Source organism: Pleurodeles waltl, chromosome 2_2 (genome assembly GCF_031143425.1).
Source record: "Pleurodeles waltl isolate 20211129_DDA chromosome 2_2, aPleWal1.hap1.20221129, whole genome shotgun sequence".
NCBI classification, from domain to species: Eukaryota; Metazoa; Chordata; class Amphibia; order Caudata; family Salamandridae; genus Pleurodeles; species Pleurodeles waltl.
In genome coordinates this window covers 37,118,136-37,139,147 of record NC_090439.1, presented here as the reverse complement: position 1 = coordinate 37,139,147, position 21,012 = coordinate 37,118,136, and positions in this window count along the sequence as shown.

Here is a 21,012-nt window from a genome sequence, read left to right as displayed (position 1 = left end):
CAAAGTGACTGGCCTCCATCCCTACCCTTGCCATGTGGCACATGCACCCACCGTCTTTCATGCACGCAGCACTCTGTCCACTTCCTTCTTACAACCAGCCCTCTCCACACAGGCATAGCCCATACAACATGCTCCCTGTGTACTTACCTGTTGGTCTGGAGGACCGTAGAGTAGCGTGTACTGGGAGAGGACCCCATCGACGTGCTTCTCCAACTCCTCCGCAGTGAAGGCAGGGGCCCTTTCCCCAGACGCACAAGCCATTGTCTCTTCCAGACCGAGGTCACAGCAGCACTTGCAGTGTAGGTCCTCTCCTGTCAAAGATCAGGTATCGAGTGATTCAACAGATAGAAAATGGCGGTCACGTCCGCGGCAGTCACGTCCACGGCGGTGCGTACCATCACCGCCGGCATACATTGTCATTGGCTCCTGGGACCCATAAGGTCCAATGTTAACCAATGCAGAATTGCGTCGCGGTCTTCGACCGCCTACCGCGACGGTGTACAATGCCAGCGCAGTTACCTCACATCCCATTGTCCCACTTTACAGGTCAGGCATCTGCCATTTCAGGGGCCCACATGGCCTAATTTCCAACTGCGTCACAAATACCTAGGCCTAGTCTCAACACACATACAGGCCACCTATTGTGTATGATTGGTGTTCTGGGTAAACTGTGTGTACGTACCTCTGAGTTGTTTGACTCTGTGGTCGCTGTTGTCCTTCATAGGCACCGTCTGTTGGGACATGTGAGGAGATGGCGGAATCCTCCGGTGTACCGACCGCTGGTGGACCTGTCGACAATGGAGGAAAGAAATTTGATTATCACCTATGACCGTGCAGCAATCCAGGAACTGTGTACCCAGTTGGAGCCTGACCTGATGTCAGCAATCCGCCATCCCACAGGAATCCCCCCTCAAGTGCAGGTGCTATCAGTGCTCCATTTCCTTGCTAGTGGGTCTTTTCAGACAACTGTGGCCATGGCATCAGGGATATCCCAGGCTATGTTTTCCAACGTATTCTCCAGAGTGTTGTCTGCCCTGCTAAAACACATGCGGAGGATTTGCCTACAGTGAAAGGTGACATCTATGCCCTTGGACACATCCCCAACATCTTAGGTGCCATTGATGGGATCCATGTTGCTTTGGTCCCCCCCCCCACAGGAGTGAACAGGTGTACAGGAACCGGAAGAGTTATCATTCCATGAATGTATAGATGGTATGTTTGGCCGACCAGTACATCTCCCATGTGAATGCCATGTTCCCTGGCCCAGTGCATGACGCCCACATCCTGCGGAATAGCAGCATCCCTTATGTGATGGGTCAACTCCAGAGGCACCGTGTGTGGCTATTAGGTGACTCTGGTTACCCCAACCTGTCATGGCTACTGACCCCAGTGAGGAATCCCAGGACCAGGGCAGAGGAACGCTACAATGAGGCCCATGGGCGGACTTGGAGGGTGATCGAACGCACCTTCGGCCTCCTGAAGGCCAGGTTCAGGTGCCTCCATATGTCAGGTGGTTCCCTATTCTACTCTCCGAAGAAGGTGTGCCAGATCATCATCGCCTGCTCGATGCTTCACAATCTTGCTTTGCGACGCCAGGTGCCTTTTCTGCAGGAGGATGGTCCAGATGACGGTGTTGTGGCATCTGTGGAGCCTGTGGACAGTGATGAGGAGGAAGCTGAGGAAGAAGACAACAACAACAGGGAGTCAGTCATACAGCAATATTTCCAGTGACACACAGGTGAGAACATTTTCATTTTTACCAATACATTCACTGTCACACGTCTTCCTCTATCCTGTGTGTAATTTCATAGCATTATTTGGTAACTGAGTTCACAGGAGTGGTTACCAACGTGTGTTATCTGCTTGCATCCTTCAAGGACTTGTGATGTGTGACATAGGTATGTTGGCTTTACAACTAGAAACGCATTTTGACACTGTCATTGATAATACATTTTACCAATTCACAGACTGACTCCAGATTATTTTGTGGTTCAAGGGTGTTTATTGAAGTGCTCAAAAATGGAGGGGGGGTGTACTATGGTGATGGGGGACGGTGGAGGAATGTCCATGGCAGAGTCCAGTCCATTGGTCATACAGGTACACTGGCCATATGGGCAAAGGAAGTGGAGCTGGGGCAGTTAAAGTTTGGACAGGGTAACAAAGTGGGACAGTGGGAGGACAATCAGGGTGGTCTCATTTCCTGGCGGGGGTCTTGCCATCTTGCTCTCTCCTGTTCCTGGATCTCAGGGACCGCTTGCATGGTGGTTGTCCGTCTGCAGGGGTTGGGTGCTGGTGTGGTGGTCCTGTGGCGGGGCGTCCTGTCCACTAGCGCCGGCGGAGATGGTGGGCAGTTCATCGTCCATCCTAGTGTCAGGGGCCCCTTGTAGTGCCACAGTGTCCCTCCTGGTGTTGAGTACTTCCTTCAGCACCCCTACGATGGTGCCCAGGGTGGAGCTGATGGTTCTGAGTTCCTCCCTGAACCCCAAATACTGTTCCTCCTGCATCCGCTGGGTCTCCTGAAACTTGGCCAGCACCGTTGCCATTGTCTCCTGGGATTGGTGGTAGGCTCCCATGATGGAGGAGAGGGCCTCGTGGAGAGTGGGTTCCCTTGGCCTGTCTGCCCCTTGTCGCACAGCAGCCCTCCCAGTTCCCCTGTGTTCCTGGCCTCCGTCCCCTGGACCGTGTGCCTACTGCCACTGTCCCCATGTCCCTGTTGTTGTTGGGGTGGTCGGTTATCCTGGGTTCCCTGTAGGGGTGGACACACAGCTGATTGACGTGTCCTGGGGACGGAGGTATGGGTCCGCTGGGTGGGTGCTGTGCTGGTGTTTCCAGAGGGGGGAAGGTCTGTGCCTGTGTGAGGGGAACCGACTGTCCCGAGGCCCACGATGGTCCGGGCTGGTCATCTAGATCCAGTTGGACAGAGCTGCTCTCACCACTGTGGGCCTCTTCTGTGGGTGGAGTGGACATGTCTGGACCCTCCTGTCTGGTGATGCTGGGTAGTGGTCCTGCAGGGGTGTAAAGGCATGATTATTGCATCTGTGTGTTTCATGGTGTGCAATAGGTGGGTGACCGTGTACCCCAATGCTGCAATTTGTGTGTGTGAGCTTGTGTGATGATGGTTTAGGGGGGTGTATGGGTATGTGCAGTGGGCATGCTTTATTGATGGGTGTCCATGCGTTGTTGTTGCATGCAGGGCTTGGTGTTGGGATGTGTGGTTTGTGATATCGGTACATTTGTGAGGAGTTGGAGTGATAGGGGTGGGGGCGAGGGTAGGGGTATGTGATAGCATGCAGGTAGGGTGGGGGATGTAATAGTTAAGATTTGACTTACCAGAGTCCATTCCTCCACCGATTCCTGCGAGGCCCTCAGGAGGCAGAATCGCCAAGACCTGCTCCTCCCATGTTGTTAGTTGTGGGTGAGGAGGTGGGGGTCCGCTGCCAGTCCGCTGAACCGCCTGGTGGTATCATGAGACCACGGAACGCACCTTCCCCCGTAGGTCGTTCCACCTCTTCCTGATGTCCTCCTGATTTCTTGGGTGTTGTCCCAGTGCGTTGACCCTGTCGACTATTCTTCGCCATAGCTCCATCTTCCTTGCAATTGAGGTGTGCTGCACCTGTGATCCAAATAGCTGTGGCTCTACCCGGACGATTTCCTCCACCATGAACCTGGGACGATTTCCTCCTCCGAGAACCTGGGCTGTCTTTGCCGTGCCATGGCGTCAAATCCCCTGAAAATTAGCTGAAAAACACTGTTTACTGTTTACAGTGTTTTTCAGATCATTTACCCTATCACGGTGTAGTATCGGCTCCTCCCATTTGACTGTGTGATGGGAGCCAATAGCATGTGTCACACAGTGGCACCGTGTGAGTTGGCAGGTCTGGAAGAGGTCATTTTGAAAGCTGTTGCATAGTGTTACTGTTAGAAATGGGGTCTTTGGTTGGCAGTCAGGTTACCCCCTGTCCAAGCAAGGACCCTCAATCTAGTCAGGGTAAAGGATAATCACTCCCAGCTAACCCCCGCTCACCCCCTTGGTAGCTTGGCACGAGCAGGCAGGCTTAACTTCAGAGTCTAGGTGTAAAGTATTTGTACCAACACACACAGTAACTCAGTGAAAACACTACAAAATGACACAATACATGTTTAGAAAAATAAGAAATATTTATCTAAACAAAACAAAACCAAAACAAGAACAAAATCCAACATTCAAAAGTAAAGTTATTGATTTTAAAAGCGAAAGAGTCTTAAATCTTTTAGTAAACGGTAAAAACACTGTTAGCACTGAAAAGTACCTGGGTAGTGTCAAAATAACACGCACGGCAAGTGTGTGTCGAAAAAGATTAGCGATGCATCAATTTCTCACCCGCAAGCAAGACCATGCATTGTTTTTCCTTCTCCGGTCAGGTCGGCGTGCATTTTTTTTCCTCTCTGCAGGAGAGTGATGCATCGCTCTGGGCAAGCACTCGGGTCCGGCAGGCGTTGAGCCGTTTTTTCGCAACCAGCAAGGTTTGCACCAAAAATCCTGCCACACGGTATCAGCAAAACAGCGCAATGTGGGTTGCAACGTTATCAGCGGCCGTCAGCGGGTGTTGCGCATTGTTTCTTAAGCTGCGTGCATTGATCTTCCAGCCGCGATGCCAGTGGAATATCAATTTCTGCTGTGAAGCCGGCAGCGTGTCATTTTTCAGCCACGTCTCAGAAGGTGCGTCAATATTTTCCCCACACAGCATCTGTGCGTGGATTTTCAGGCTTGGACTGCCAGCTTCACCTTCCAAGGCCCCAGGAACTTGATAGGACACAACTTGGCAGGGCAGGAGTCTCAGCAGAGAATCCAGGTGCTGGCAGGAGAAGTCATTGATGGCCCTGAGACTTCAACAACAGGAGGCAAGCTCAGGGCAAGCCCTTGGAGATTTCTTCACAAGCAGGAATGCACAACAAAGTCCAGTCTTTGCCCCCTTGCACAGGCAGAAGCAGCAACTGCAGAATAGCTCCACAAAACACAGTCACAGGCAAGGCAGCACTTCGCCTCAGCTCTTCAGCTCTTCTCTAGGCAGAGGTTCCTCTTGATGTCCAGAAGTGATCTAAAGTCTGTGGTTTTGGGTGCCCTTCTTATACCTATTTTGGCCTTTGAAGTAGTCTCTCTGTTTGTGAAATCCTGCCTTGCCCAGGCCAGGCCCCAGACACACACCAGGGGGTAGGAGCTGCATTGTGTGAGGGCAGGCACAGCCCTACCAAGTGTAAGTGACCACTCCTCCCTTCCCTCCGAGCACAGATGGCTCATCAGGGTATGCAGGCTACACCCCAGCTCCCTTTGTGTCACTGTCTAGGGAGAGCTGCAAACAGCCCAACTGTCAAACTGACCCAGACAGGGAATCCACAAACAGGCAGAGTCACATAATGGTTTAAGGAAGAAAATGCCCACTTTCTAAAAGTGGCATTTTCAAACACACAATCTTAAAACCAACTTTACTAAAATATGTATTTTTAAATTGTGAGTTCAGAGACCCCTAACTTCATATGTTCATCCTCTCCCAAAGGGAATATATGCTTTCATCGTCTTTAAAGGCTGCCCAAATGTTAACCTATGAGAGGGATAGGCCTTGCAACAGTAAAAACCAAATATGGCAGTATTTCACTGTTAGGACATATAAACCACATTAGTATATGTCCTACTATAAACATACACGGCACCACGCCCATGGGGCTACCTAGGGCCTACCTGTGGTGTGTCTTACATGTAAGAAAAGGGAAGGTTGAGGCCTAGCAAGTGAGTACACTTGCAAGTTGAATTGACAGTTAAGATCTGCATACACAGACACTGCAGTTGCAGGTCCGAGCCATGTTTACAGGGCTACTAATGTGGGTGGCACAGCCCGTTCTACAGGCCCACTAGTGGCATTTGACCTACAGGCCCTGGGCACCTCTAGTGTACTTTACTCAGGACTTACTAGTAAATCAAATATGCCAATTATGGATAAACCAATCAGCAATACAATTTACACAGAGAGCATATGCACTTTAGCACTGGTTAGCAGTGGTTAAGTGTTCAGAGTTCTAAAGCCAACAGAAACAGGTCAGAAAAAATATGGTCAGATTAACGTTGGACATTTCAGACGCATGGAACCACTTCCTGGTTACACGCGAGTAATCGCGTCCGATTTCTTTCCTATATTAGAATCGGAACCGCGCTCCCTCATTGTTTCAGGAGCGCGGCCCAGGGTAGGTCTACACCACGGACCAGGGACTACTAATTGTGAGTATTGTCGGTCGCTTTGAGAATTTATTTGAAGGACCGTGTTCACTCGGGTTGGAGGTGACGAGTGTTTTACTATTTATTTACTCCCTCTTCACCACCCGATTAACTGTACAAGCCATGATTCTGTGAATTTGACTGTGGGCTTACAGCTGACAGTGAGAACCACTCCGGTTTTTTAAGATTGGACATAGCATTACTAATTTTGCCCTCTCTATAGCTAATTTTATTTTGTTTTAGGAGGGACATAGTGATTCATCTGACACTAATGCTATATTTTTTCACAATACCTTAGGGGGCAACTTGTTACTGTGCATCCAACTTTGTATTCCTCTAATGTTTTTGTGCCTAGCATTTCTCCCTAGGTTTGAGGCTTGCGCATTCCTATGAAGTCCATACTCTGCAATGGGATGGTAAGCCTAATTTTATTACTTCCTTATGTGCCACGCCTGGGACTGGCTTTTTAATTGTTTGATCACACTTTTTTTGCCTCTCACCATGCACTTTAATTCCTTCACTAATGTACCCTTCTGTTCTCACTTCTACCCAGGGCGACTGGCTGACCAACTGACTATGACGGGCAGTCTTCATTAAGTAAGTGACCATCTAGCACTTATTCTTTCACATTAGTATAGGAGAAGTAGTAGCAACGGTCCTGAAGAAGCATCACAGGATCACTATGACCACTCAGACGCAAAACATGTTGACCATATTTTTCTAGGATTTGGGGCACTACCTATTTCCCTTGTGTGGAGTGCAGTGGAACATTATTCCCATCAGCACTCCCCCTTGTGTTTTCATTTAATCTTGGCCTGAACCTATTCCTGATTCATTAAATGTGATGCTTATGGTTCTGAGCCAATTTTAACTTTTCCCGTCTCTCCCACGCATTCCAACAGTCAGTATTCATCCTAGGGCGAACCAAATTTGGTAGATGATCTCCGGTTAAGTACCACCACCGCAATAGGGGTGGCCCGTCAGGCATTGCAGCGCCGGTCTGACGAGGAGATTGCCCTGTGATGAAACTTGAAATCCTATTGGGTGTGTGAGGGCTCTCCTTAACTACTATCTCTAGCCCTGTGTGTATCTATTTTCTTTACTTATGGAACAGTGTACTAAGTTTATTATACTCAGAAAAAATAGGGGGCAGGAGGCAAAAAGTTTGGGGATGATCCTGCATAAGGAAAAAAGTCAAACAGTTGCTTTATACTTTTTTCATTTGGAACATTTTGTATAGTATGTCTGTCCAGGGTTCAATAAATTCAATGCTCCAGTTCTGACTTAATTTAATTGCTCAAAACAATTAATGCATTAATTATTAGCCTAAATTCCTACCTTCTCACTTCCAGTCAAGAAACATAATACCAAAGTCCTGATATCAGTTTTCGTTATAGATCAAGGTTCTTATTTTATTTGTTATTGAGAAACTACTGTAAAAGTATTAAATGTTCCTCAGAAGGATACAGTTTTTGTATTTCGTTTTTTCTCTCATGCTGTGACGAAAATGCCTTCGAAAGAACTACTATAACAAATGTTCATACATATTTTGCATCTGAACTTGAACAATATACAATGACTACAATTTATGAACTCGCTTAATATTTCTATTTCTAAGCAAATCAGGAACACCTTATTATGCATTTTTGCAGTGGGCGCCACTTATTTGTGCAGTGTTTTTTGCTACGTGAATACCTAGTTTGGACATGAAAATGTAACGTATTTTGTGGCATTTAATAGAAAACCCATGAAACAGTGACATTTCCACTTTCTCCTTGCAAATCACATGAATTTTTCATGCATAAGTGAAATGGAAATTTTAAGTGGTTCAATGGTAAGTTTCTATCTTGGTAGGCAGTCTGCACTTTCAGTCAAAAGCTTTTTGTGTGAGGTTTACAAAGCGAGCCGGTACTTATAACTCCACTCCTTTATCTTCCCTTTATCTCTCCGTTTTATTGCCAAAAGCATGTCTTTCTTCAAATAAATTCAAAGATGTAGAGAGGTTATCACTGTGACACCTGAGCGAAAATTGTATTAGCACTTTGAAAAAATTGATTTTTCACTCACTGCTCTTGTATTTCATTTTTAGCAAAATCGAAAAGATATTAACATCAATGCAAAAACGTGCATGCATATTGGAATAAGTCAAATGGCAAGAAACGAACTGTGAATCTACCACAACCATGAGCTGAAGACTCATATTAATCCAATGTTCTTAATAAAAATATTTTACAAAGTTGTGTATGGCATTTTAGTTTAAAAAGGTCCAAAAGAATGTTTATGTATAGATGTCTTTTTAAAAAGTTAATCGTGGTGTCACATTTTTAAAATTAAAAATAATTTTTCATGACAATATCAAAGGGTAATAATTTGAAATCTATCTTCTGGACAATATTATTTTCTTTAAAAAAAAGTAAGTAGCTATTTTAACACAACATAAATAAAATGTTCAGATTACATTTTGAGGTGTAACCTTTAACGAGTATACTTTCACAATGGAAATATTATATTTTTATTTGAGAAATTTCCCTTGACTGTCTGGTCTGCTGGAGCAGTCTCTTCAGCGCTGCATTTGTCTTCCCTTAGTGAGATAACTATTCTGTTGCCGCAAGTAAAACTCAGATAATCATCCTGTGTCAATTTGATTTCTCGCGATTTTAACAAGCTCACTGTGTGCTAAATTATACATTGCTTGTCTTTCTAATCCTGCAGATTACATAGACATAAGCTTTTCTTAAAGATTTACATAACAGAACACCAACAAGATGGTTTCAAGGTTAGGTTGTCTAATCACCAGTAGCAGCTCACAGTGAGCAGAAGGTGCGTGCGGCGTGCGGGGGGGGTAAATAAAAATGTAATTAAAAATAAAAACAAATAACACTTACCTCCTCAATGCGCCGCTCCGCTCTATCCGCTCCTCTGCTGGCTGCAGGCACAGGCTCCCAGCATACCCTGAGGCAACTCCTGACACTGCTCAGAGTAGCATCATGATTGGCAGACTGGGAGCCTGTGCAGGCTCTCTCCAGCCCGTCAACTGTGTTGCTTTCTGGGCTGGAGAGAGCCTATTGCGCATGTGTGTTTGGGTGGCCAGAGACGGCCGACTAAACATACATGCACACTGAGGGGGGCGCACAGCACATCCCCACAGTGCTCTTCAATTCTGTGGCCCTGCCCCTTTTACCAAAAAACAATAATAAAGACATTTTTTGGTAGAAAGTTTGCAGCTGTTACTGCTGGCAGGGGGGTGACGCTCCTTTGCCCTACTCCAGGTGCCACCCCTGCTAATCACATAAAAAATGTATTTCTAGATCTTTGACATGGTGGTTCTAGGGAAGGAAATGCAACTTGAATGCTCGTCTATGTAATGCAAAGGGAGTTAGTAAAAACTTGTTGGTGGAAAACGCAAAATGTACACAGTGGAAATTCACATTCAGATAGAATTCTCCTTTTGTGTGGTGAGCCCCATTTTTTGCTGAATAGTATCACCATTTTTAGACTCTGCACACTAGAGCTCTACTGTCCAGTGTCTAGTGTATGCGCTGTGATGTCTACAACATGTAGAAATTGGTTAATTCCTGATTGGCATATTTCACTTGTCTATATGGCAATGAGATATGGTGCATAAATAAACACCTGACATTAAAAAATAAATGTCACATGTGGTGCGCAGCACTGATTGTGCCATCCATAAGTATGAGAAAAACATGGCTTGAGGATTACTATTGTATCCTGACTAGTACAGTGTAAACCTGTAGTATGGCCTGTTAAACTAACAATTTTAAACAGGCAAGCACCTCCCTCTTAATTATAAGTAAGTCACCCCTCTCTAGGCCTTGTAACGTACATGGAACCGTCCATGGCATTTAAAATTGGGGCATGCAGAAAACTAATATTCCCATGTTTCTAAAGTAACAAGTCCCTAAAAGCTATCTCTCTGTGGCAGGCTTAAGTGTATAAAATCAGAGTAAGGATTAAAATATTAATACTGTATCTCAGAAATGGGACCAACTAGGAAAAATAATGAAAACCGTATTTTTAATAGTTATCAAATCAATGGTGGAGTCAGATTTTTAACAAAAATCGAGGAAAGGTAACTTTAAGAAAGTTACTCTTTACTTGCCTGAAATTTCTAGAGGCTATTTTGCGTTCTTTCCAGCTACTCCAAACCTATGCTGAGTGTGAAAGAGGTGTGAAATGTCGCTCAGGAACAAACAATAATCTGGCCTGTATAAAGTGTGATGACACTTCTGAGCTCCACAGCATATGCAGAGTGGGGGCTAAGAGCATCCTGTGACAACACAGTGTCAAATCCTGATTGGCAGCTATGTTGTGCGACATGTAAGTCTTGGGGCATATGTAATAGGGAGAAAACATAGTGTCAAAAGTGTCAAAGGGTTCTCATGTATAGTCTCGGAGTGGCTGCTGAATGATCCTGCTTTTACTTTAGCAGATATCTGTCTCTGGGTTTGTGACGGGTGCAGTGCATGCTTCAAACTGAATTTGTGTTAGATATGGGTGGACATTGGGGACACGTTGTAGGAGGTTGGCCTGGTTTATAGTGGGTACCTGATGGTACCTACACCTTGTGCCAGTTCCAGTTATCCCTTATTAGTAGATTAGTAGTGTTTTAGCAGCTTAGGTTGTTAGAGGTAGCTATAGCAGAGCAGTTTAGGCAGAAGTAGGAGACATGCAAAGCTCCTACTATACCACTTATGTCATATAGGTACTATTTCATGAGAAACACAATACTTTATTTTAGTGACAATGTGCAAAAAAGATCTCAGAGGATATACTCCCTTAGGAGGTAAGTAAAATACACAAAATATACACGCAAATCAAAATCAGGTAAGTAAACAGTTAGAAAAATAGTGCAAACACTAAAATACAATAGGTATAGGGGCAACACAAACCATATACTAGGAAAGTGGAATGTGAACAACTTAGGGACCCCTGGCCTAGTGTAGTGTGTAGAGGATTGCGGGGAGTGTAAGAAAACACTTAGGGGGTCCAAGATACCCCACCCCAAGACCCTAAAAAGTAGGATTAAAGTGGTACTACCTTCCCAGAAACACAATAAATTGTGATAGGAGATTCTGCAAAGACCACAACAGACTACAAAGCACTGAAGACGGTATCCTGGACCTGAAGACCTGTAAAGGAAGGGGACCAAGTCCGAGAGTCGTGAAAGTGTCCAGGAGGGACAGGAGCCCACTAAACCCCAGATGAAGGTGCAAAATTGCTGCCTCTGGTTGGAAGAAGCTGAAGATTCTGCAACAATGAAAGGTGCTAGGAACTTCTCCTTTGTGCAGAAGATGTCCAACAGAGAGCTAGAGGTTGCAGCATTGTTTCCTTGGAGAAAGACTGCAAACAAGCCTTGCTAGGTACAAAGCTTGCGGTTAAATAACAAGGGTGCTGCCCGGGCCCAGGAAGGACCAGGAGGTCGCCACTTGGAAGAGGAGACAGAGGGGGCCCTCAGCAAGACAGAGATTCCACGCACAAGGAGGCAGCACCCGCAGAAGTACTTGAACACGGGTTCAAGAAAACTGAGCATGGCAGTTGTCTCAACACTACAAAAGAGAGTCTCACGAAGCCAGTGGTCAACTCAGTGAGTTGACCAATGCAGGACGGAGTGCTGGGGACCTGGGCTAGGCTGTGCATGAAGGAATCCTTGCAAAAATGCACAGAAACTCTAGCAGCTGCAGTTCATGCAGTACACAGGATTACTGTCTGGAGAGGGGAGGCACGGACTTACCGCCTCCAAATTTGGACAGTTGGACCACTGGACAGTCTAGGTCACTTGGTTCTACCACCTATGTTCCAGGGGCCACGCTCGTCAGGATGAGAGGGGTCCCAGAGTACCGGTAATGCTGAAATGTTTGGTGCCTGCTGGAGTAGGGGGAAGATTCCGTTGACCCACAGGAGATTTTTTCTTGGCTTCCAGTGCAGGGTGAAGGCAGACAGCCCCCAGAGAATGCACCACCAGGAAACAGTTGAGAAAGCCGGCAGGATTAGGTGCTACAATGTCACTTGTAGTCTTCTTGCAACTTTGTTGCAGTTTTGCAGGCATCCTGGAGCAGTCAGCAGTTGATCCTTGGCAGAAGTCGAAGAGGGAGATGCAGAGGAACTCTGGTGAATTCTTGCAGGTCGGAATCTGAGAAAAAGCCCACAGGAGAGACCCTAAATAGCCCTCAAAGGAGGATTGGCCACCTAGTCAGGTAAGCACCTATCAGGAGGGGTCTCTGACGTCATCTGCTGGCACTGGCCACTCAGAGGCCTCCACTGTGCCCTCACACCTCTGGATTCAAGATGGTTGAGGTCTGGGACACACTGGAGGAGCTCGGGCACCACTCCTGGGGTGGTGATGGACAGGGGAGTGGTCACTCCCCTTTCCTTTGTCCAGTTTTGCGCTAGAGCTAGGAGTGGGGGTTCCCTAAACTGGTGTAGACTGGCTTATGCAAGGAGGGCACCATCTGTGCCCTTCAAAGCATTTCCAGAGGCTGGGGGAGGCTACTCCTCCCCAGCCCTTAACACCTATTTCCTCTCTCAGAGGAAATTCTTTGTTCCTGGGACTGGGCTGTCCAGACCCCAGGAGGGCAGAAGCCTGTCTGTGGGTTGGCAGCAGCCGTAGCTGCAGAGAAAACCCCAGATACCTGGTTTGGCAGTGCCCAGGGTCCATGGTGGAGCCCCGGGGACGCATGGTATTGGCACCCCAATACCAGATTTGGCATGTGGAGACAATTCCATGATCTTAGATATGTTACATGGCCATATTTAGAGTTACCACTGTGAAGCTACAAATAGGTATTGACCTATATGTAGTGCACACGTGTAATGGTGTCCCCGCACTCACATAGTCCGGGGAAATTGCCCTGAACTATGTGGGAGCACCTTGGCTAGTGCCAGGGTGCCCTCACACTTAGTAACTTTGCACCTAACCTTAACTAAGTGAAGGCTAGACATGTAGGTGACTTATAAGTTACTTAAGTGCAGTGAAAAATGGCTGTGAAATAACGTGTACGTTATTTCACTCAGGCTGCAGTGACAGTCCTGTGTAAGATTTGTCTGTGCTCCCTATGGGTGGCAAAAGAAATGCTGAAGCCCATAGGGATCTCCTGGAACCCGAATACCCTGCGTACCTCGGTACCATATACTAGGGGACTATAAGGGTGTTCCAGTGTGCCATTTAGAATTGGTGAAAATGGTCACTAGCCTATAGTGACAATTTTAAAGGCAGAGAGAGCATAAGCACTGAGGTTCTGGTTAGCAGAGCCTCAGTGACACAGGTAGTCACTACACAGATACACACATTCAGGCCACAAACTATGGGCACTCGGGTCATGGCTAGCAGGATCCCAGTGAGACAGGCAAAAACAAACTTACATACATGTGAAAAATGGGGGTCACATGCCAGGCAAGATGGTACTTTCCTACACAGGTTCACAACTCTAAAATAGAAACTAATTTGTTTTGAACTGTTGAGGTACCTGGATTCCTGTGACCCCGAATATAAAAAAAGACTATTGTTTTTTATGTATTATACACACTGCTCCACTTCCCTATTTTGTTCACTCACTATGTGGTCACCGGTGTACAGAGCACTGGTTATTTAGTTGTGAATGTATGTATGAAATGTCTACAAGTGACATCATTCTTCATTTTTTATTCTTCTTAATTTTTTGTTATTTTGGAAAATGTACACCTTTGTGTGGATTGAGTAACTTCATGTTCATTAAACTTCATATTTAAATTGAGCCCACCTCAAGGAACCACTGTTCCACTTTTGACTGGTTTCAGATGGTTTCAGATGATTTTCAACTCCCTGTTTGTGAAATCTTTCCACTGAAATTGACATTTTCCTTCTTTCCTAAAATATCATATGAAAATTCATTCATATAAAAAGGCTTTCAATCAACATTTCATTATTGGTCTTTTTGAGTGTTGCTCAAACTATGCTCCCTTTCACCACAGAACAAAGAAAATGTTTATGGACCAGCCACCTCTGCCATTGGATGCCTTTACTTTGAATTAGGGGTGGGTGGAAATGTTAATTCCCCCAGCAGAATTAGAGGAGTATAGTATTTCCACCTTACTCTTGTAACACAGAATTACTAATAAATTCTCCCACTCTGCTCCACTGGTGGAATTAATCAGTACAAATAATGAACATTTTCTGGAGACAGTGAGCATAATAAACAAATCACCTCTCTCAAGATGGCTGCTGCTTTACACCGACTTGAAAAATGCTCACACATAAAAAATACTTGTATAGGAAATCAAAAATGGCACCCTTTTGGCTGGGGCAACTCTGTGTGCAACAATGTGCAGTGCCAAGTCCCAAAGGGTGGTCCACTTCATGGTAGTGGTGAGTACTTTTGTGCTTCACACGGACTCGGTCCTCCATCCCAGCCTTGTAGGGGGAAACAAGATGTTTCCTGTTATTCTATGCTGGACTACAGTTATTTCTCATAATGCTGGCCTGGCAGAGGAATGGGAACCTGCAAACCTCTCTACATGCTGCTGCTGCTTCTCTGGGGTAAAAACATGTGCTTTTAAGGAACCCAAGACCTTTATGAAGGTGAATATGGTAAGACAGTGGTATCCTAACTTCAGCATGATATACTATGGTTTTATGTGGTTCTAGTGGAGTTACAAATGGTTATGTTCCTCTTTAAAGATAACACTTAGGTTTCATATTTCACCCTGCAATAAGAATGCAATGATGATTTATGTTCGGGTGAGGAGGTGAGGGGACTGAGGACCTATGGGACAGAGGGGAGAAAAGGGTGCAAACAACAGACAGCACACAGACATGCGTCGCTTGTACTGTGTTTAGTTTACATGAAATCTTCATAAAATCAAATCGCAATCTAAGTGGGAGACAATCCTTAAAATAAATGTTCAATAAACCTATGTGCAATAGAGGATTTGGGTCAAGTGATCAGATCATGTCACAATGGGTTGTAAACCTGATAACAGAGAACAGGTTATTGGGATCAGAGCCACCCAGGCAAGACGGGGAATCAAAGCAGCCCAGGAACAAGATGTTTGTACCTATTTCAATAAGTGAGTTCATGCAGCTCTCTGTAGAGAATGTTTAGGGGCATTCATTTAAAGTAGCAGTTGGAAACATTGAGGGTAAATTATGGATTTTACAGCACAATTTATGCAATAGGTTTTCAAGGCAGCTGTGAGTAATAAACATCTTGATGATTCAGTCTCTTTCCTTCCTCTTATGCTTCTATGCTGGTTACTGGTAGACACTACAAGAATATTCCAGAGCACCTGTGTGATGTAGAGCGATAGGAACAATGTGACCAAGATCACAGTTGCAGCACTGAAAACATGAACACATGACTGCAAAGGGGACAAGATCAGTACACATCAGTAAATGTTGACTTACATTTATAGATTAAAAGTAGATCTATGGCGGAAGCACTGAGGTACAAAAGGGTGAAAAGTTAACCTAATAGAAGGACATTATGACTTTTCTCCAAACTCCACAGTTTTTAGGGAAGGGCAAAACTCTGCAGAATCACACAGTTCTTACATAACCCTGCAGAATTCTGCAGAGTGAAACTGCACGTTTCGCCACCTCTACTTTGAATGACTCCATTTTGTCTCTACATGTGTACAAATCACCTAAAAACAATACCCCAAAAATGTAACTTTTAAGTCACTTGTATTTCCCAATCACTGCCAGCCTTTTGTATAGCAGGGTTTCGTCAAATATTCCATAACACTAAAGACATTTATTGTAAGTTGCAATGTTGACTCATAACTATCAACCAGCTTGGGTATAACTATTAAACCTTTAGAAAAATTAGCACAAGGCAATTGTGTAGCAAGAGCATATATGAAATATTTTTAAACTGAAGCCACTCCCTCTCAGCTTTCTAAGTGACATTTCAAGCACTGGTATTTGACTTGAGAGGGACCTCTGGTAACAACTTGAGGAATTGCAGTTTCTTGAGAGAAGTGCAATGCTTTTGCGTCTTACTGAAAAGGGACCACTAGTAGCACTTTGGGGAACTCCATCTCTGTGAAAGAATTTTGGAAGATTTTGCATCAGACTCAAGAGAGACCTCTAATAACTTCAAGAACTGCAGTTTCATGTAACAATTTCAGTCTTCAGCCGAGTCTCAAGAAAGAAAAAGGTCACAGTACCATTACCCTAAAACCCTAGCCTTGATCCAGGGATCCCCCAGTTGACCCCACTGTCCCTAGCTAAAAATCATTTATTTTTTAATTCACAGTAAAAATTGTGAACATTCAAGAATTTCCCTGTGGATAAAAAAAAAAAAAATGATGTCATCAGGTGTGTCATTTGAGATTTCATCAGTGACATCACTGACCATGCCAACCCCTAAAACCACCCAATCTCATGCTGTGCTTGGCCTTTGGCCGGGTGCAGTGGGGCTTGCCTGTTGAGCCTGACCAGCGACCAGGCCCTGCAGCCAACTCCTATAACCACCCAACTCCGCGCTGCGCACAGCCGGAGGGGGTTGCCCGTAATGCCTACAGCAAACCTCTATAACCACCCAACCCTATGCTGCTCACAGCCTTCAGCTCAGTGCAGCGTGAGTTGGCTGCCACACCTGGCCGGTGCCACCCCTCCCCAGGGCTATCTCAGCCCCAGGTACCCCATCCCCAGGGGGGCCTAAATATTGAATTTTTTTGGCAGAGTTGCCTATGAGGCCCCCCTCCCCAGGACAGATCTCTGCCCGAGGACTCCATCCCCCAGGGCCCGGCCATGTGACCTGGGTGCCCCACAGGCTACCCAGTCACAATGTTGGGGACAACAGATCAGCTTGAAGGTCCCCGCAGGCCCAGCCAGCTCCCCACCTCCTGTGGGAGCTGGCAGTGTTGTAAAATAGAGGAAGCTGTTGAAGCAGCTCCCTCTCTGTGAGAGCATTTTTTCCTCTGTTTCCCTCTCTGCCTCTCCACGGGCAGGAAAACAGAGGAAACCTCTGCTTGCATCGAGGGAAAGCTGTTTGACAGTGTCAAAGCTCCCACCAAGTCACTTCAAACAGCTATGTCCCGTTGGTGGGTACCCTGGGACATTGCAGGAGCTGGCCCTGTGGGTTGGCTAGGGCCATCAGTGGCTTTTTGAGGGGGGCTGCGTGGCACTTCTCCAACATTAGCAGCCTTGGGGAGGTGGTGATTCCTGGGGCCCACAACAGACCCCCTATATCTTTTTAAATTAGCCTCAGGTTGGTGGCGGTGCCCGGAGCTGTGGGGGGGCAGCCCCCTGCATTTGATTTGTTTGAAGCCCTGGTGATTCCAGGGGCTGCGGGAGGATCAGGCACCCACCACCTGTGTTACATTGGTTTGAAGCCCCAGGGAGGTGGTGGTCCCTGGGGCTGCTGGGAGGTAGGGCACCCCCCCCCCCCAGGTTTCTTTAGCCCTGGGGAGGTGGTGGTCCCTGGGGATGTAGGAGGCTGGGCACAGCCGCATTTAATGAAATTTTAGCCCCTGGAGGTGGCAGCCCCTAGGACTTCGGGGGGGCCTGTGGACCCCACACACACATCTAAATCTTACCACGGAGAGGCGGCGGTTCCCAGGATTTTGGGAAGCCTAGGAGGGGAGCACCATATGCCCCTCCTTATTTTTCAAATGCCCCTTGGATTTGGCCCACCTGAGGGCTTAATGAAAAGGGAAGGAAACAGCCTGTTTCATTTTTTTAAACATCATAAAAATCCACTAATCTGGATCCACTGAGTTTTCCAACATAAAAAAAATGCTTTTAAGCCCTACCCTGGTCCCTTTGGGACCCCAGCACCAAAGCTAAGGGGTCAGAGTGTCCGCAGCCCTTTTTTATACTTTTTTTTTCTGGGACTTGACTGAAGCTTAGTCCCAAGATGGCTGCCAAAATGTCTTGGTTGAAGTGTTGGCAGCCAGCCAGATATCTTCATGTGGACAGTCGGATCCGTGGAGGATCCGCATCCCTATATAGGTATATTTTCTAAACTATAATTTCTCCAAAAGTACTGAACAGATTTACACCAAAGAACAAAATGTGTGCCAAATTTGTTGTAATTTCATTCAGCGGTTCGGGCTGTAGTCATGTTCAAAAGTTTGAAAAATCCCATTAACATAGAAAGGGGAAAAAATGTTTTGGGACCCCACCCCCTTTTTCTCAGCACTCGCTTGACTACTCATCCCGAATCTTCACAGACAGCAGCTGAACTGACCAAAGAATATGTTTTGAAAATGTAATGAAGATTCGTCAAGCATCAAGTGGTGCCAAAGTTATTGGTAAAACAATACATGCTCCGTCCATGGATAATAAACTCCGAACTATAACTACCTAGTGGTGACCACCACTAGGTAACAGATATACATTTTTATTAAGGGGAGACCCACTCTCCTTAAATAAAGAGTAGGGTCCTGGGGGATGGGTCCCATGGAGCCTTAGTCTGTAACAGCTTGAGGAAGAGGATCACATCCTGCCCCTTGAAAAGAAAATACAGCCCCATGGCATGTGTTTCCCTGGGCCCAGAAAAGCTCAGGGGGCAGGACACATACCCTCCTTGCCTAAATCACTGCTTGTTGAGCACCGAGCCCAGCCCCTCTGTCTAAATGGCCTGTTGCAACGTAATTGCACTTCCTCACTCATAAGCCTTAGAGCTCATGCTCCTTGTCAATACGGACATCTTCAATTGGCAGAGTGTGCGAGGCGTCCATCAGAGCCTGTAGTCTATGAGCCTTGCTCTCTATCCCAGTCTCAAGCAGCACCTGATCTCTGGCCAAAGCCACTTCTGAACAACTCCGACCCCGCTTTCAAAGAAGGTGCAGCGTGTAATGCTGTTCAGTTTCCAGTTCTCATTCAGTTTCTTAAATTGATGTTTTTTGTGGGTGATATGTGGCGAGAATTCCCTCTTACCCTATAGTCCCTTGACTGGCCTGGTTTCAAGCCGTAACTGATCCAAGTCTCACCCGAACACACAGGTCCTTCTTTCAACAATAGTGCAAGGTGCAGTTAAAGACGGTCAGTTTTCTGCATTGAAAGAAAACAATGGCATTCATGCCACATACACTCGATAACTCTTTGCTTCTCCCTTCCTCTCTTAAAATATCTGTCTCTCTCTCTCTTTTCTGTTTAACCCTCTCTCTCTTTCTATCTCTCGTCCTCTTGTGTAATGCTCTTGTATTTTAGGCTGCCAGAAGCCCCTAATGTACAATAATCCAAAGAATTGATGCATAATCTGTCTAAAGTAGCACTATAATTTTAAGTGTTTGAATGTCTACTATATACATTTTGGAACCTCAGAATGTATTACAATACTAATTTAGCAATACCCTGGGCACTGGTGCACGTCATACCCTACCGAATTTAGCTGCCAAGCAGCTTTTATGCTCTGTACGCAGAGGGAAATCGGCAGGCAGGCAAGAGAACACTATGTTTAGACCAATTCAGAAATGTCAATGTAGAAAGATTTGTAACGTTCAAAAATACTTGTGCTGGGGTGCTCCTCTTTCAGTTTTACAGCTGGTCATTTCTAGGTAATCTTCACTGATAAATACATTCCATAGCAAATTGTCTGACTGATGCTTTTTTTAAAACGATGTAAAATGTGGTACATTCTTTTTCCCACGACACCTCATGAAAACAGGTGCATTGGCAGGTGATTGCTTGAGTGAATATGAAAGATCAGTCAGTGTAATTTGGATGGAAGCATATTCTTTGCAGTAGATGAAGTAGAACGACCAACGTTACTGAAAAGTGAAACTAGCAAATTGTTCCCTTCTTTAGACCCCTTGGGGTCTGAAAATACGTTTGAAAACCCATTAAAATCCACTGTGTGCAGACTAAAGAAAAAACTGAAATTTGCACCCCACCCAAAAGATGTGCGTTGATTTTGGTTGCCCACGCCTCCTTAGACCATAAAATGTGTTCAAGGGAGCAGCAAGCTACCGACAGCGATTCTGATTTGCAGTGAGTAACCAATCAGAATGGCCCTAAAACAGGCACCTACTCTGATTAGATAAAACGCTTTGGTAGGTTTGGAAATGTGAAGGAACGTGGACATTGACTTCCAACGAGTGGATGCTTGTGTAACCTGAGGAAAGGGCATATATTGGAATTGGATCTTACTCAAGTATGAGCTCTATTGATGTTTGAGTATTTTGAAGGAATAGTCTAGTGGTTAATTTGAAAGTTGGGTTGGGGCAATAATGCAATTGCGGTCTATTTGCTGAGTATTGCCCTTTAGGAATAAGGAGTTCTGAACTTATATCTAAATGTGATGTCCCCTAACGATAATGTAAATATGCCAAAATAGTTTGAGAACTGATGATAATGTCAATATGACATATGAATGGCAATGGATTACTATTCAAGTTGGCAAAATAATTCACAGGTTTAAATATGTCAAAAAATATAAAGATGTGATTAAACGCATAAAGAGTGCATGATTAATTTACGAGTGGAAGGTTAATATTCCTTTTTTCCATCGCTTGATATAGATGAGGTTGTTTCCTTAATAAATGAACAATGAACGGATCAATCAATCATTTTTTGCAAAGCGCAGCTACTCACCCATGAGGGTCTTAAGGTGCTGTGGGAGAGGTGACGGACCTCATTTGAAAAGCCACGTCATGAGGTTCTTCCTGAAGATGGTGAGTGATGGACTTTGTCTAATGTGCAGGTGGAGGTTATTCCAGCTCTTTGCTGCAGTATAGGTGAAGGATCATCGTCCGGCAGTGGTTTTGCGATGTGGGGGATGGTGGCCAGGGCCATCTGGGCAGAGTGGAGTGATCTGGCG